Raw genomic sequence first — 18,773 nt, 5'->3', positions numbered from 1 at the left:
CAATTTCTTCGACCTCATTTAAAATATATACATATATACAGTATATATTTTCATTTAATTAACTAGGCAAGTCAGTTAAGAACAAATTCTTATTTACAATGATGGCCTACAMCGGCCAAACCTGGACGATGCTGGGCCAATCGTACACCGCCATATGGGACTCCCAAACACAGCCGGTTGGGATACAGCCTGTATTCAAACCAGGGTGTCTGTAGTGATGCCTCTAGCACTAAGGTGCAGTGCCTTAGACCACTGCGCCACTCGGGAGCAGTCTTCGGGAGCCCATAGCTTGGTGTTTGCTCTGACATGTACTGTCAACTGTGGGACCTTACATAGACAAGTGTGTGTCTTTCGAAATCATGTCCAATCAATTGAATTTACCACAGGCAGACTCCAATCAAGTTGTAGAAACATCTCAAGGATGATCAATGGAAACAGGATGCACCTGAGCTCATTTTCGCATCTCATAGCAAATGGTCTAAATACTTAAGTAAATAAGTTATTTCTGTTTTTATTTTGTACAAATTTGCAAACATTTCTAAAAACCTGTTTTCACTTCATCATTATGGGGTTAAATTCTTTAGGCTCTAATGTATGGATTTCACATGACTGGGCAGGGGTGCWTCCACCCTCTGGGGAGCCAGACGTAGCCAATCAGAATGAGTTTTTCCCCACAAAAGKGCTTTATTACAGACAGAAATATTACTCCTCATCAAGTTGGATGGGTTCCGTTGGTGTACAGCAATCTTTAAGTCATACCACAGATTCTCAATTGGATTGAGGTCTGGGATTTGACTAGACCATTCCAAGACATTTAAATGTTTACCCTTAAACCATTCGAGTGTTGCTTTAGCAGTATGCCTAGTGTCATTGTCCTGCTGGAAGGTGAACCTCCGTCCCAGTCTCAAATCTCTGAAAGACTGAAACAGGTTTCCCTCAAGAATTTCCCTGCATTTAGAGCCATCCATCATTCCTTCAATTATGACCAGTTTCCCAGTCCCTGCCAATGGAAAAACATCCCCACAGCATGATGCTGCCAACACACAGCTTCACGTGGGGATGGTTCTCGGGGTGATGAGAGGTGTTGGGTTTGCACTAGACATAGCGTTTTGCTTGATGGCCAAAAAGCTCAATTTTAGTCTCATCTGACCGGAGTACCTTCTCCATATGTTTGGGGAGTCTCCCACAGGCCTTTTGGCAAAACCAAATGTGTTTTCTTATTTTTTTCTTTAAGCAATGGATTTTTTCCGGCCACTCTTCCGTAAAGCCAGCTTTGTGGCGTGTACGGCTTAAAGTCGTCCTATGGACAGATACTCAATCTCCCGCTGTGGAGCTTGCAGCTCCTTCAGGCCACGCTCAAGGTCTAAACGATACATACCGCCACCGATAAAAGACAATAATGTGCAGCTGTATTCATCGACTTGGCCAAGGCTTTCAACTCTGTCAATCACCACATTTCATCGCAGACTCAACAGCCTCAACTACTCAGAGTTCAGTGTGTCAAATCGGGCCGTGTTGTCCGGACCTCTGGAAGTCCTATGGGGTGCCACAGGGTTCAATTCTCGGGCCAACTCTTTCCTCTGTATACATAATGATGTCGCTCTTGCTGCTGGTGATTCTCTGATCCACCTCTACGCAGACAACACCATTCTGTACACTTCTGGCCTTCTTTGGACACTGTGTTAACTAACCTCCAGACGAGCTTCATGCCATACAACTCTCCTCCGTGGCCTCCAATGGCTCTTAAATGCAAGTAAAACTAAATGCATGCTCTTCAACTGATCGCTGCCCGCACCTGCCCGCCCGTCCAGCATCACTACTCTGGACGGTTCTGACTTAGAATATGTGGACAACTACAAATACCTAGGTGTCTGAATAGACTGTAAACTCTCCTTCCAGACTCCCACTAAGCATCTCCAATCCAAAATTAAATCTAGAATTGGCTTCCTATTTCGCAACAAAGCATCCTCACTCATTCTGCCAAACATACCTTGTAAAACTGACTACTCTACCGATCCTGACTTCGGCGATGTCATTTACAAAATAGCCTCAACACTCTACTCAACAAATTGGATGCAGTCTATGACAGTGCCATCCGTTTAGTCACCAAAGCCCATATACTACTACCCACCACTGTTGACCTGTATTGTCTCGTTGGCTGGCCCTCGCTTCATATTCGTCGCCAAACCACTGGCCCAGGTCATCTATAAGTCTCTGCTAGGTAAAGCCCCACCTTATCCAGCTCATGGTCACTATTAACAACACCACCCGTAGCACGTGCTCCAGCAGGTATATTTCACTGGACTCATATCTCCCTCACTAACTTTAAGCATCAGCTGTCAGAGCAGCTCACAGATGTTTGGAGAGCTCCTTGGTCTTCATGGTGCCGCTTGCTTAGTGGTGCTCCTTGCTTAGTGGTGTTGCAGACTCTGGGGCCTTTCAGAACAGGTGTATATATACTGAGATTATGTGACAGATCATGTGACACTTAAATAACTAACTAATTATGTGATTTCTGAAGGTAATTGGTTGCACCAGATCTTATTTAGGGGCTTCATAGCAAAGGGGGGGAATACATACAGTATGCACGCATCGGGGTTTCGTTTTAAATTTGTATTTATTTTTTGAAACAAGGGATTTTTTTCATTTCACTTCACCAATTTGGACTATTTGTGTATGTCCATTACATCAAATCCAAATAAAAATCTATTTAAATTACAGGTTGTAATGCAACAAAMTAGGAAAAACTAGGCACTGTATTTCAGCTCATGAAACATGGGACAAACACTTTATATGTTACATTTTATATTTTTGTTCAGTGTAGTAATGTGTTGCATTGGATTTGCCCAAAAACAAAACACTTTGTTTTCAGGACAAAAAGTGAATTAGTTTGCCACATTTTCTGCAGCATTCATTTAGTGTTGCCAACGGGATGCATACTTTGTAATATTTTGATTCTGTACAGGCATCCTTCTTTTCACTCTTTAGTGTAGTGAAGTAACTACAATGTTGTTGATCCATCCTCAGTTTTCTTATCACAGCCATTACATGTTAACTCCTGAAATTATTTAGGCTTGCCATAACAAAGGGTTTGAATACTTATTTACTCAAATTTTGAAAAACCTGATTTTACTTTGATGTTATGGGGAATTGTGTTTCGGACAGTGAAACAAAATATCATTTTAATCCATTTTAAATTCAGGCTATAACACAACAAAATGTGAAAAAAGTCAAGGAGTCTGAATACTTTCTGAAGGCACAGTAAATCATGATAAACTCAAGTTTACAAGTGCACGCACACGCACACACACACACACACACACACGCACGCACATCCTTGTGCTGTAGGAGCTGATTATACGGAGCGAAGGTTCTGGGCTTTTTAAAGCTAAGAACTGCTTTGAGGAAAGGTTATGGAGCTTGTGCATTGAGACATGACTCACTCACCCTCTGCTGTCTAAATACCAGATGCAAAAGGATCAGACAGCCACATTCATCTCCTATCTGCTGTAACGCAGCGGGAGTGAGAGAGAGGATGGAGGGAGAGTGGGAGAGAGAGTGGCGGGAGGGAGAAAGGTGTAGAGAGATGGATATAAATAGAGAGAAACAGAGGGAGAGACAGGTGAAGGCATGAAGGAAGGGGGGGAGAGAATCAAATCAAATGTTATTTGTCACATGCGCCGAATGCAACAAGTGTAGACTCTACCCTGCAATGCTTACTTACGAGCCATTTCCCAACAATGCAGTTAAAAAGTAATAACATTTACAAATAGATTAAAAGAAAATAGTAACACAATAAAATAACAATAACGAGGCTATATTACAGGCTATATACAAGCAGTACCGGTACTGGGGTACGAGGTATTTGGGGTAATTGATTGAGGTAATATGTACATGTAGGTTTGGTTAGGTGATTGATTTAAGTACTATGTACATGTAGGTAGGGGGTTAAAAGCAGAAATTCCAGGTAGCCATTTCATTAACTGTTCAGCAGTGTTATGGCTYTGGGGTAGAGCTGTTCAGGAGCCTTTTGGTCTCAGACTTGGTGCTTCGGTTCCGCTTGCAGTGCGGTAGCAGAGAGAACAGACAGTGACTTAGGTGGCTGAACTCTTTGACCATTTTTAGGGCCTTCCTATGTTACCGCCTGGTATATAGGTCCTGGATGACAGGCAGCTCAGCCCCAGTGATGTACTGGGCTGTACGCACTACGCTCTGTAGCGCATTGCGGTCGGATGCCGAGCAGTTGCCATACCAGGCGGTGATGCAGCCAGTCAAGATGTTCTCAATGGTGCAGATGTAGAACTTTCTGAGGGCCCATGCCAAATTTTTTCAGCTTCCCGAGGGGGAAGAGGCATTGTCACGTCCTCTTCACAACTGTGTTGGTGTGTTTGGACCATGATAAGTCCTTAGTGATGTGGACACCGAGGGAGCTCTTGCCTACGTTGAGGGAGAGATTGTTGMCCCGGCACCACACTGCCAGGTCTCTGACATCCTCCCTGTAGAAGAAAGAGATGTGGAGCTCGAGTGAAAGATGGACGGAGGCTAAGAGAAGCACAGCAAAATAGACAGAGAAAAGGTAGGGAGAGCCAGAGGTGGAGAAAAGGGAGGTCACACCTCTTGACACATAATCCATCAGCACTAAGCATTAGAGCCAGAAAAAGCCCAGGGACAGTAACACACACACACACACACACACACACACACACACACACACACGCATACACGCATACACACATACATACATACATACACACATACACACATACACACATACACACATACATACATACATACATACATACATACATACATACATACATACATACACACAGGACAGGACAGGCCAGGCCAGGGACAGTAACACACACACACACACATACACACATACACACATACACACAGGACAGGCCAGGAATAGCAAAACATGACTGAAATTTAACAAGTAAGGCCAGGACAGACATGAAAAACCACTGCTCTGCAATCGGCCAGCATCTCCCTGCAGTTCTCATTCCGGTATGAGCCACATGTACTGAATATGTGTTCTCTGTAAGTGACTTTGGGTAATTTACCCCACCCTTAACAATACTGTAATTACGGACGGAGCCAAAGCGATAATATGCAGTTCAGTAATCTGCATGCAGCTGGGATCTGTTCAATAGACTGGTACAAGGTCTTATACACTCCTCGTATTTATACACTGTGTGTGTGTGTGTGTGTGTGTGTGTGTGTGTGTGTGTGTGTCCTCCACCAAGGGCAGAAAGCCTTATACCTCTCAATCAAATCAAATCACAACAGCACATCACTTAGCAAGCACACACTGCCTAACACAATCCAATTTAGAGGAATTCACTACAGGCCTAGCTTCATCTCTCTCTCTCTCTCTCGATTGATTTTATTTGACATTTAAAAAATATATATACATGTACACACAGTACATACATTTTAAAACATGTGAGGGACAGCACAGTAAAGTCAATTACTTATTTCATTGTGGTCCCTTCAGTTCATATCAGACCAGAGTCGTTCAGCTGTCGCCTCCACATCCACTGTAAATCCCTTGTCAAACCTTTTCTAATTCTCCTTCTTGCGTTTTCCCCTTAAGGGGATAGTTTACCCAAATTACAAAATTACTTTTTAGTTTTTCAAATGCAAATTTTTGAGCAATTGTGGCACAAATCCAATGCAAGCCAATTATACCTACTAGCATTTCCGCGCTCCATATCCAAATCCCCCATGTAATTTGGGGGAACTATCCCTTTAAGGCTCTAAACAATGGTGTTTATCTCCATCCCACACCTGGACATGCTGTTTCAGCCAGGGGCAGGGTGACAGACTGTACATCTAAACAGATGCACAAGGGAAACAGAAACAAACAGCTCCAATAGAAGTATATTGCCTAGACAGGGTAAGGTGATAATGTCAATTAGCAAGAGGGGCATCTTGGTAACAAAACAACTATGAATAACTGTCTAGGGAAAGAAGGAGACTGAATGACGTGATGTTTCCCTACCACCATTCTCTGACACCTTCTTAGATCGTTTCCAAGATTGTTGACCTTTGCTGTCATTAGACACTCATTAGAAACCTGCATAGAGGTCACAGGTCAAAGTTCTTCACGGAGGTTATTACATGACTGTCAAATAACTTCATGGACTAGAACCCACCCATTAACATGAACAACATAACCCTGCCTCGCACAAAGCCTGAAGGCAGATGATATCTCCTAGAGYAGCGGTATTCAAATCTTACCCTACGAGGTTGGGACTACTGCTGCTTTTCTGTTCTACCTGACAATGAATTTCACTCAGGTCTAAATCAGTCCCGAATTAGAGGTGAATATTATTTTTTTTAAGTCGTGGAAGTGGCTTTGTAGTCCAGATTTGAATGCGAAGGCCCTAGAGCTTTACATAGAGCCTTTAGTTCAGCAGGTTAACACTGTCTTCACTGGTAGATGAGCCACACCCAGGTTCTATTCATTACGTAGCCTACACACTATAGTCATTCCATGCCATTACAGACTTCAGGCACACACTATGGCAAATAAAGGCACATTACCTTTCCACATTTAGAAAAAAACACCCACTATTTAATGACCCAGTGCCTCTTCAGTTTMAGTAGTAGCATAGGCCTCTTCAAGAGACCGATCTGTCCTGGATCCGCTACGGCTCAAACTCATTCAACACCCACTGTGACCCACATAACAAAGAGAGCCATGGCTTAGTCTAAGTGATGATTAGTACTCTGCTCCCACGCACTTCACTACTGTATGCTACAGTAAACTACAAATGGCACACACACACACACACAAACGCCCAACACACATCATGCCCCTGCATCCCTGTGTCTATGTGTGTTCAGATGACAAGGCGTTAGACGTGGCTGGGTACCACCATCCTACATGCAATCAAACCACCCATAGATATAGGCCAATRTTTACACAGTGTCTTGATGGTTACCTTCACACACACACTTTATTCATACATACTGTACATACATCCATACTGTACATACAGTACCAGCCAAAAGTTTGGACACACCTACTCATTCAAGGGTTTTTTATACATTGTAGAATAATAGTGAAGACATCAAAACACTGAAATAACACATATGGAATCATGTAGTAACCAAAAAAGTGTTAAACAAATCAACAAATACTTAATATTTTAGATTCTTCAAAGTAGCCATCCTTTGCCTTGATAACAACTTTACACACTCTTGGCATTTTCTCAACCAGCTTCACAAGGTAGTCACCTGGAATGCATTTCAAATAACAGGTGTGCCTTGTTCAAAGTTAATTTGTGGAATGTCTTTCCTTCATAATAGGTTTGAACCAATCAGGGTAGGGGTGGTATACAGAAGATAGCCCTATTTGATAAAAGACTAAGTCCATATTATAGCAAGAACAGCTCAAATAAGCAAAGAGAAATAACAGTCCATCATTACTTTAAGACATGAAGGTCAGTCAATCTGGAAAATTTCAATAACTTTTGAAGTTTCTTCAAGTGCAGTCGCTAAAATCATGAAGCGCTATGATGAAACTGGCTCTCATGAGGACCGCCACAGGAAAGGAAGACTCAGAGTTACCTCTCCTGCAGAGGATAAGTTCATTAGAGTTAACTGCACCTCAGATTGTAGCCCAAATAAATGCTTCACAGAGTTCAAGTAACAAACACATCTCAACTGTTCAGGGGAGACTGTGTGAATCAGGCCTTCATGGTCGAATTGCTGCAAAGAAACCACTACTAAAGGACACCAATAAGAAGACACTTGCTTGGGCCAAGAAACACGAGCAATGGACATTAGACCGGTGGAAATCTGTCCTTTGGTATGATGAGTCCAAATCTGAGATTTTTGGTTCCAACCGCCGTGTCCTTGTGAGATGCAGAGTAGGTGAACGGATGATCTCCGCATGACTGGTTCCCATCATGAAGCATGGAGGAGGAGGTGTGATGGTGTGGGGGTGCTTTCCTGGTGACACTGTCAGTGATTTATTTAGAAGACAAGGCACACTTAACCAGCATGGCTACCACAGCATTCTGCAGCGAGACGCCATCCCATCTSGTTTGCGCTTATTGGGACTCTCATCTGTTTTTCAACAGGACAATGACCCAAAACACACCTCCAGGCTGTGTGAGGGCTATTTTACCAAGGAGAGTGATGGAGTGCTGCATCAGATGACCTGGCCTCCACAATCCCCCGACGGCAGAGTGAAGGAAAAGCAGCCAACAGGTGCTCAGCATATGTGGGAAAAAATTCCAGGTGAAGCTGGTTGAGAGAATGCGAAGAGTGTGCAAAGCTGGCATCAAGGCAAAGGGTGGCTACTTTGAAGAATCTCAAATATAAAATACATTTTGATTTGTTTAACACTTTTTTGGTTACTACATGTGTGTTATTTCATAGTTTTGATGTCTTCACTATTATTCTACAATGTAGAAAATAGTAAAAAATAAAGAAAACCCTTGAATGAGTAGTTGTGTCCAAACTTTTGGCTGGTACTGTATGTACAGTATGCATGTAGAGGGGATGACCACGGCAGCTTTCCAATCTTTAGTGATGTCAGATGATACGAACAGGCTAGTAATAGGGGTTGCAACAATTGCGACGGATCATTTTAGAAAGAGAGGGTCCAGATTGTCTAGCCCAGCTGATTTGTAGGGGTTCAGATTCTGCAGCTCTTTCAGAACATCAGCTATCTGGATTAGGGTGAAGGAGAAGTAGAGGAGGCTTTCGCAAGTTGCTGTGGGGGGGGTGCAGAGCTGTTAACCGGGGTAGGCGTAGCCAGGTGGAAAGCATGGCCAGCCGTAGAAAAATGCTTATTGAAATTCGTGATTATCGTATATTTATCGGTGGTGACAGTGTTTCCTAGCCTCAGTGCAGTGGGCAGCTGGGAGGAGGTGCTCTTATTCTCCATGGACTTTACAGTGTCGCAGAACYTTTTGGAGTTTACAAATTTCTGTTTGAAAAAGCTAGCCTTTGCTTTCCTAACTGCCTGTGTGTATTGGTTCTTAACTTCCCTGAAAAGTTGCATATCGCGGGGGCAATTCGATGCTAATGAAAAACGCCACAGGATGTTTTTGTACTGGTCAAGGGCAGTCAAGTCTGGAGKGATTTGGAGATAGAGCACTTGCATGCCCCATTTTTTTAAGCACTTTTAAAGAGGCATCCTCTACTGACGGAATGAGGTCAATATCCTTCTAGGATACCCGGGCCAGGTCGATTAGAAAGGCCTGCTCGCTGAAGTGTTTTAGGGAGCATTTGACAGTGATGAGGGGTGGTCGTTTGACCGCGGACCCATTACGGACGCAGTCAATGAGGCAGTGATCGCTGAGATCCTGGTTGAAGACAGCAGAGGTGTGTATTTGGAGGGCAGGTTGGTCAGGATGATATCTATGAGGGTGCTTGTGTTTACAGATTTAGGGTTGTACCTGGTAGGTTCCTTGATAATTTGTTTGAGATTGAGGGCATCTAGCTTAGATTGTTGGACGGCCGGGTTGTTAAGCATATCCCAGTTTAGGTCACCTAACAGTACGAACTCTGAAGATAAATGGGGGCAAATAATTAACATATGGTGTCAAGGGCACAGCTAGGGGCTGAGGGGGGTCTATAACAAGCAGCAGCAAGGAGAGATTTATTTCTGGAAAGGTGGATTTTTAAAAGTAGAAGCTCGAACTGTTTGGGCACAGACCTGGATAGCATGACAGAACTCTGCAGACTATCTCTGCAGTAGATTGCAACTCTGCCCCCTTTGGCAGTTCTATCTTGGCGGGAAAATKTTGTTGTTGGGGATGGAAATTTCAGAATTTTTGGTGGCCTTCCTAAGCCAGGATTCAGACACGGCTAGGACATCAGGGTTGGTGGAGTGTGCTAAAGCAGTGAATAAAGAAAACTTAGGGAGGAGGCTTCTGATGTTAACATGCATGAAACCAAGGCTTTTACGGTTACAGAAGTCAACAAATGATAGCGCCTGGGGAATAGGAGTGGAACTGGGGGCTACAGGGCCTGGGTTAACCGCTACATCACCAGAGGAACAGAGGGGGAGTAGGATAAGGGTACGGTTAAAGGCTATAAGAACTGGTCGTCTAGTGCGTTGGGAACAGAGAATAAAAGGAGCAGATTTCTGATTGTGGTAGAATAGATTCAGGGCATAATGTACAGACAATGGTATGGTAGGATGTGAGTACAATGGAGGTAAACCTTGGCGTTGAGTGACGATGAGAGAGGTTTMGTYTCTGGAGGCACCAGTTAAGCCAGGTGAGGTCTCCGCATGTGTGTGGGGTGGGACAAAAGGGCTAGCTAAGGCATGTTGAGYGGGACTGAGGGCTCTACAGTGAAATAAAACAATAAGAACTAGCCAAGACAGCAGTAGACAYTAGAGAGAGGCATAAAGCAATCACAGGTGTTGATCAGGAGAGCTAAGACAACAACGGGTAAATGGCGATGAATGGGCAGAGCGGGTCAGTTAGGTATATACAGGACCTGAGTTCGAGGCTGGGGCCGACAGGTAAACAAAATGAGGTACCGTGTTATTAAAACAGTCCAGGGGGCATCAGCTGTGTAGCCGAGTTATCATAGGGTCAAAAGAGTAGCAATAGGTGAGTCAGGGTGCCGTTCGGTGGTCACTACTACGCTAGTCGAGCAGGTGACACAGCATTCAGAAAAGCTAGCGGGCCGGGGCTAGTAGATGGGTCTTCGGCGACATCGTAACAGAATAACCTGTTGAGACCACATCGGGCGATCACTTCGGCAGTCCAGTCATGATGGATCGGYGGGGCTCYGTGTCGACAATAAAGGGTCCAGGCCAATTGGCAAAAGAGGTATTGTMGCCCTAGAATTAACTGGTATATGGGCCTAGCTCGAGGCTAGCTCAAGGCTAGCTGGTGGTTGCTTCGGGACAGAGGCGTTAGCTAACACTAGCCACTCGTTTGCAGCTATCTAGCTGCGATGATCCGATGTAATRATCCAGAGCGGCAGGAATCCGGTGATGTTGTAGAGAGAAGCAGTCCGATATGCTCTGGGTTGATATCGCGTTGTGCAGACTGGCAGGTATTGTCCAAGCTGAGGCTGGCTGGTGACCGAGAAAAAGGTGAAGACYGCTAGACSTAGCTAACAAAGACTAGTAGCTAGTTAGCTGGCTAGCTCCTGATGGAAGTTCCAGTTATAAGGAATAATAATAGCAGATCCGTACCACATTGGGTGAGGCGGGTTGCAGAAAAGTATATTTAATCCGTTGATAGAAAGTGAGATTAAGATATATATGAAAAAGACTGGCTACTTACACAGGATAASACACAGGATAAGACAAAGACAAACACACATGTCCGACTGCTACGCCATCTTGGAAAAAAATACATACATACATGCATACAGTACATACATACACTGTGCATGGGTCTTTCTAGAAAATAGTAAGGATTTCATATATTGTACAACTTGTATTTTTTTTTAAATAAGTCATTGATAATAACTGGATTGTTATTTTCATGTCATTGCGTTAACTTCTCTAGGGTAGGGGGCACTATTTTTTTAGATTTGGATAGAAAACACTCTGAAGTTTCCAAAACTGTTAAAATAATGTCTGTGAGTATAACAGAACTGATTTGGCAGGCAAAAACCTGAGACAAATCTGTCCAGGAAGTAGGATTTYTTTATTTTTGTAGTTTTCAATTCAATGCCATTACAGTGTCCGTTGACTTAGGACTCAAATTTCACTTCCTATGCCTTCCACTAGATGTCAACAGTCTTTAGAACATGTTTCAGGCTTGTATTCTGAAAAATGAGGGAGTAATGACTGGACCCTACAGTGTCACAGAGCTTTTTCATGCTCAATCCCGAGAGCGTGCCTTTCTTGTTTACCTTTTATATTGACGACGTTATTGTCCGGTTGAAATATTATCGATTATTTAGGCTAAAAACAACCTGAGGATTGAATATAGACATCGTTTGACATGTTTCTATGAACTTTACGAATACAATTTGGATTTTTTGTCTGCCTGTTGTGACTGCGTTTGAGCCTGTGGATTACTGAAGAAAACGMGCGAACAAAACTGAGGTTTTTGGAGGTAAAGAGAGACTTTATCGAACAAAACTAACATTTATTGAGTAAATGAATGTCTTCTGAGTGCAACCATATGAAGATCATCAAAGGTAGGTGATTAATTTTATCTCTATTTCTTACTTGTGTAACTCTTTTACTTGTCTGGTTACTGTTTGTAATGATTTGTCTGCTGGGCGCTGTTTTCAGATAATCGCATGGTATGCTTTCGCCGTAAAGCCTTTTTGAAATCTGACACCGTGGTTGGATTAACAAGAAGTTCATCTTTAAACCTATGTATAACACTTGTATGTTTTATGAATTTTTATAATCAGTATTTCTGTTTTTTAATTTGGCGCTCTGCAATTTCACTGGATGTTGGTCAGGTGGGACGCTACCGTCCCACGTACCCTAGTGAGGTATTAAGATAAGGGGTTTTATAGCTATATTCAATAAAGTTCAAGAGTTGAATTAAAACCTAGGTTTAACCTTTATCATGGTTGGTGTCTTGGCGGATTTGTCCATAATCGTGGGTGAATAAAAATTACTTTTCTGTCCTTGCATTTATGGCAGTGTAAATTGTCGTTATATCATACATTAAAGATGTATGATTACATTAAAGATTAAATCAGATAAATTCGACATTGAACTTGAACTCTAAGAATTCTGGATCTAGCTGTCGGACAGTGTTTTGTATAAAGACCCTCGAATTGCAGTGTTAACATATGTCTCCTTATGTTAGGGGTGACACATTTTTCATGGGCACACAATCCAAAATGGTATATGCTATTGCAAATCTAATGCTTCTAACAGAAAATTCCTTCCTGGACCAGATGATGATGTGTGAGAATATCAGGGCGTAACTAATCAGCTGGCCACCGAATGTATTATTATTGAAGAACCACGTTAATGACAGTATCGATTTAGGTTTTAAATATCAATGTAAATGTCCCCTTACATTGATATTTAAAACCTAAATCGATACTGTCATTAACGTGGTTCTTCAATAATAATACATTCGGTGGCCAGCTGATTAGTTACACCCTGCTATTCTCACACATCATCATCTGGTCCAGGAAGGAATTTTCCTAAGGACAGTTAAGTGACAAACAGTTGTTGTGATAGTGTATGCGAGTGCAACAAACAGCTCAAGTGCTGGGAGAAAAAAAATGCGAGGAATTCTCTGTGTCACGGAGGCGCTCCGCACTGCTAAAGCTAACTCTCTCTCCTCTGCTCTCATCCTTCTAGACCTATCGGCTGCCTTGATACTGTGAACCATCAATCCTCCTCTCCACCCTCTCCGAGCTGGGCATCTCCGGCGCGGCCCACGCTTGGATTGCGTCCTACCTGACAGGTCGCTCCTACCAGGTGGCGTGGCGAGAATCTGTCTCCGCACCACGTGCTCTCACCACTGGTGTCCCCCAGGGCTCTGTTCTAGGCCCTCTCCTATTCTCGCTATACACCAAGTCACTTGGCTTGTCATATCCTCACATGGTCTCTCCTATCATTGCTATGCAGACGACACACAATTAATCTTCTCCTTTCCCCCCTCTGATAACCAGGTGGTGAATCGCATCTCTGCATGTCTGGCAGACATATCAGTGTGGATGACGGATCACCACCTCAAGCTGAACCTCGGCAAGACGGAGCTGCTCTTCCTCCCGGGGAAGGACTGCCCGTTCCATGATCTCGCCATCACGGTTGACAACTCCATTGTGTCCTCCTCCCAGAGTGCTAAGAACCTTGGCGTGATCCTGGACAACACCCTGTCGTTCTCAACTAACATCAAGGCGGTGACCGTTCCTGTAGGTTCATGCTCTACAACATTCGCAGAGTACGACCCTGCCTCACGCAGGAAGCGGCGCAGGTCCTAATCCAGGCACTTGTATCTCCCGTCTGGATTACTGCAACTCGCTGTTGGCTGGGCTCCCTGCCTGTGCCATTAAACCCCTACAACTCATCCAGACGCCGCAGCCCGTCTGGTGTTCAACTTTCCCAAGTTCTCTCACGTCACCCCTCCTCCGCTCTCTCCACTGGCTTCAGTTGAAGCTCGCATCCGCTACAAGACCATGGTGCTTGCCTACGGAGCTGTGAGGGGAACAGCACCTCCGTACCTTCAGGCTCTGATCAGGCCCTACACCCAAACAAGGGCACTGCGTTCATCCACCTCTGGCCTGCTCGCCTCCCTACCTCTGAGGAAGTACAGTTCCCGCTCAGCCCAGTCAAAACTGTTCGCTGCTCTGGCACCCCAATGGTGGAACAAACTCCCTCACGACGCCAGGTCAGCGGAGTCAATCACCACCTTCCGGAGACACCTGAAACCCCACCTCTTTAAGGAATACCTAGGATAGGATAAAGTAATCCTTCTAACCCCCCCCCCCTTAAAAGAGTTAGATGCACTATTGTAAAGTGGTTGTTCCACTGATATCATAAGGTGAATGCACCAATTTGTAAGTCGCTCTGGATAAGAGCGCTCTGCTAAATGACTTAAATGTAAATGTAAATGAATGTCCAGAATATTTTGGTGTCTCAAGTCATTCCTTAGGCCGGTGAAGACAGATGTGCCTGGATCCACGTTGGATCTAATATCCCTAGCGAATTGATGATGATCATCTGTGTTGTCTGATTAACTTACAGCAGGGTCTCGTTAGATCTAACATCACCCAACGCGCTTCCTATGAATTATTCTGGATATAATGACAACGAATGAACGTAGCCTAGTGGGCTTATTGACAATATCATCTGGTAATGAAATACATGGCAAAATACATGTTGTTTTCCTTGTTACACCTGTCACGTCTGCTCCCGCTCTTTCCCTCCCCTGGCGCTTGAGGGCGCAGAATGCCTTGGATCTCACTCACTCCTGCCATCCATCACGTACACCTGCTTTTCCTTGTCACGCGCATCAGCGTTATTGGACTCACCTGGACTCTCTCTATCACCTGTTCATTTCCTCCCCTATATGTGTCAGTTCCCCAGCTCTGTTCCCTGCTTCTGCATTGATTGTTTTTCTGTTTGCTAAGTTGTTTATGTCTCGTTCCATGTCCGTTATTTATTAAATGTTACTCCCCGTACCTGCTTCGTCTCTCCAGCGTCATCCTTGTGATAGAGCGTGACAGAATGCAGAAGCCATCACACGAAGCATCGGGAGTACTGGCGTTCTGGTTGGTATAGTGGCATCGGCTCTGGGTCACCACCGATGGAACCGGGGTGCCTAGCCTGCTCGTCGGGCTTCCACGCCTAGCAGGCTCGAGAGGTTTCCTTGCCCCGGTTGGCTCGGATGGCGCCCATCCCACGTCGGGCTCAGCTGGATCGTCAGTTCTTGTCTGCCCAGCCTGTCCAGGAGTTTTTTTATTTTTATTTTTTTTTCGGTGACGTCGGGGTGGTTCTGCCGCCGATGGAACGGGGGTGCCTAAGCCAGCCCGTCGAGCTTTCATGCCCTGGCTGGCTCGAGAGGTTTCATTGCCTCGGTTGGCTCGGTGGCTTCCCATCCCACGTCACAATCCACCGGATCATCGGGTTTCCTCAGCGGATCGACAGGCGTCTGGCTCAGCCGGATCGTCAGGCTCCCATGCCTCAGCCGGCTCGCCAGGCTCTCACGCTCCAGCCGGTTCGTCGGGCTTCCACGCCTCAACCGGCTTGCCCAGCGCCCATGTCTCGGCCGGTTTGCCCAGGTGGGAGGCCGGGTGGCGCCCCTAGTGGGGGGTACTGTCACGTCTGCTCCCGCTCTTTCCCTCCCCCTGGCGCTTGAGGGCGCAGAATGCCTTGCATCACTCACTCCTGCCATCCATCACGTACACCTGCCTTTCCTTGTCACGCGCATCAGCGTTATTGGACTCACCTGGACTCTCTTATCACCTTTCATTTCCTCCCTATATGTGTCAGTTCCCCAGCTCTGTTCCCTGCTTCTGCATTGATTGTTTTTCTGTTTGCTAAGTTGTTTATGTCTCGTTCCATGTCCGTTATTTATTAAATGTTACTCCCGTACCTGCTTCGTCTCTCCAGCGTCATCCTTGTGATAGAGCGTGACACCACCGGCAATTTTAAACAACACAAGGGGCTTGAAGTAGCCTACTTGAAATTGAATACCCCAATTTGATGCTTGAAAAGTTTCAGCCAATTTACTGTATAAGTTCTGCTGCTCTCTTATAATTATCCATGGTTTCATTTCTGATTCGTTTTTGTGAGAGATGTGGCCACTTTGGTTTGTTTGTTTCCTGCCGCTTCAGTTGAAGTGTTTTGCTCTCCTCTGTTGTAGTAAAGCCATGTACGGTTATTATGAGGAAGGCAACATGTAATATTCTCTTTAACTTGGCTTTCCATACAAATCCTTCCATTAAAAAAGCAACCTGGTTTTTGGTCACTTTCTCAATACAGGCATGAAAGTCTCCAGGCATGCATCCAATCTATTTAGTCAGGCAAGTATACATTATTCTCACATATTTTAGAATTAAATAATAATGTGAATATCAAGGACAAAAARAATGCGTTATTCTTAATGTGTTCATTTCCTTTTTTRCATGCTTTTTTTGGGGGGKGTTCTATATTTGTCCCTATATGTACAATTATATAAATTATWCAACTGTATAACATTGAGGTCCTTGAAAATGAAGTGCTTGAAAAATTCCCTGAAAGTCCTTGAATTTCACTTGCCAATGTCTGTATGAACCCTGCTTAAAGGATGTATAGTCCTTTGTTGTTCTATAGGTGGAGTTACGGGCCAATTTGCATACATTCATGTTTATTCCTCTAAGTACAAAAATAAATCATTCATATTTTTGTTACAAACCATTTTGAAATGTTGATCCCAATGTCACACATTGGCCCCATTATTTCAAGACCCAAATTCACTCTATCTTCTTCTGAAAACTGKGTGCGTCTACTCATGTGATGTGCCCTTAGACGTTCTCTCTCTGTCCATTGAGGTCCTTATTGTCTGCATTCAGATGTCCATCAAAGGTAAAAGCTTTTTGTATTGCCTATCCTCCCAGCAGTCTCCCTCGTTGCTCTTTCAATATCTCCCTCGCTCTCTCATCTCATGTCTTTTCATCATCATGGCACGTAAATGCAGCTAAGTAAAAAATAAATAAAAAATGTAAAAAAGGTGCTTCGTAGTGCTTTCTCAAACATTATTTTATATGCYCTCGAAAGGAAACTCACAGGTTATGTGAAACACATAATACTTTATCACCCAATATGAATGTTTGATTCCAGTGGTTCATCGATGCCCCACCACCCCAGTCTCAGAATGGTCCTCTCCCACTCTCCAACACCCAAGTGAAATCAGATAGCTAGTCCTTGTCAGGACGTTGATAGGTCAGTTCCCATCTCCACCAACAGAGAGGCAGAGCCAGGAAACCCAACAAGTGCTCTATCTCCACCTCTGATCTGACAATGCCATGGCTACAACAATCATTTCCCCCAATCCACATGTATCACATCCCAGCCCATTGTTCTCCACTGGCATTGCAATCACTCTATCTGAGAAAGATGAATAAGGATATGTAGCTTTCTTACATCTCTTTTCTTTCCCTCCATCCCTCCTCCCCTTTCATCTTGTTGCCGCGGGGACGTGCGCCGATGAAATGTACGCCACCAGACGCAATCAAATGAGTCAATCAGTGAGGAGTTGACTATAGCAGGGAGGTCAACAGGTTAACTGGTGGCTGAAGAGAGAAGGAGAATGTGTGTCTGCACCTACAGTTGAAGTTGGAAGTTTACATACACTTAGGTTGGAGTCATTAAAACTCGTTTTTCAACCACTCCACAAATGTCTTGTTAACAAACTATTGTTTTGGCAAGTCGGTTAGGACATCTACTTTGTGCATGTCACAAGTAATTTTTCCAACAATTGTTCACATACAGATTATTTCACTTATAATTCACTGTATCACAATTCCAGTAGCTCAGAAGTTTACATACACTAGGTTGACTGTGCCTTTAAACAGCTTGCAAAATTCCAGAAAATGATGTCATGGCTTTAGAAGCTTCTGATAGGCTAATTGACATAATTTGAGTCAATTGGAGGTGTACCTGTGGATGTATTTCAAGGCCTACCTCCAAACTCAGTGCCTCTTTGCTTGACATTATGGGAAAATCAAAAGAAATCAGCCGAGACCCCAGAAAAAAACTTGTAGACCGCCCACAAGTCTGGTTCATCCTTGGGAGCAATTCCAAACGCCTCGGAAGGTACAGCGTTCATCTGTACAAAACAATAGTATTGCAATTGTAAACACCATGGGACCATGCAAGCCGTCATACTGCTCAGGAAGGAGACGTGTTCTGTTCTCCTAGAGATGAATGTACTTTGGTGCGAAAAGTGCAAATCAATTCCCAGAACAACAGGCAAAGGACCTTGGTGAAGATGAGGAGAAACAGGTACAAAAGTAATCTATATCCACAGTAAAACGAGTCCTATATCAACATAAACCTGAAAGGCCGCTCAGCAAGAAGAAGCCACTGCTCCAAAACCGCCATAAAAAACCGACTAGGTTTTGCAACTGCACCATGGGACAAGATCGTACTTTTTGGAGAAATGTCCTCTGGTCTGATGAAACAAAAATCGAACTGTTTGGCCATAGTGGACCATTGTTAATGTTTGGAGGAAAAAAGGGAAGGCTTGCAAGCCGAAGAACACCATCCCAACCGTGAAGCACGGGGGTGGCAGCATCATGTTGTGGGGGTGCTTTGCTCGAGGAGGGACTGGTGCACTTCACAAAATAGATGGCATCTTGAGGCAATA

At 44.2% G+C, this 18,773-nt stretch overlaps 1 protein-coding gene across 1 annotated transcript in view; it reads right to left on the bottom strand.

The window, feature by feature from the left end:
* Nucleotides 1-18,773, bottom strand: part of stxbp5l (syntaxin binding protein 5L) — a 310,130-nt gene that overhangs the window by 209,717 nt on the left and 81,640 nt on the right.

This window comes from Salvelinus sp. IW2-2015, linkage group LG36 (genome assembly GCF_002910315.2).
Source record: "Salvelinus sp. IW2-2015 linkage group LG36, ASM291031v2, whole genome shotgun sequence".
Lineage (NCBI taxonomy): Eukaryota > Metazoa > Chordata > Actinopteri > Salmoniformes > Salmonidae > Salvelinus > Salvelinus sp. IW2-2015.
This window is presented reverse-complemented; position numbering and strand designations above follow the sequence as displayed.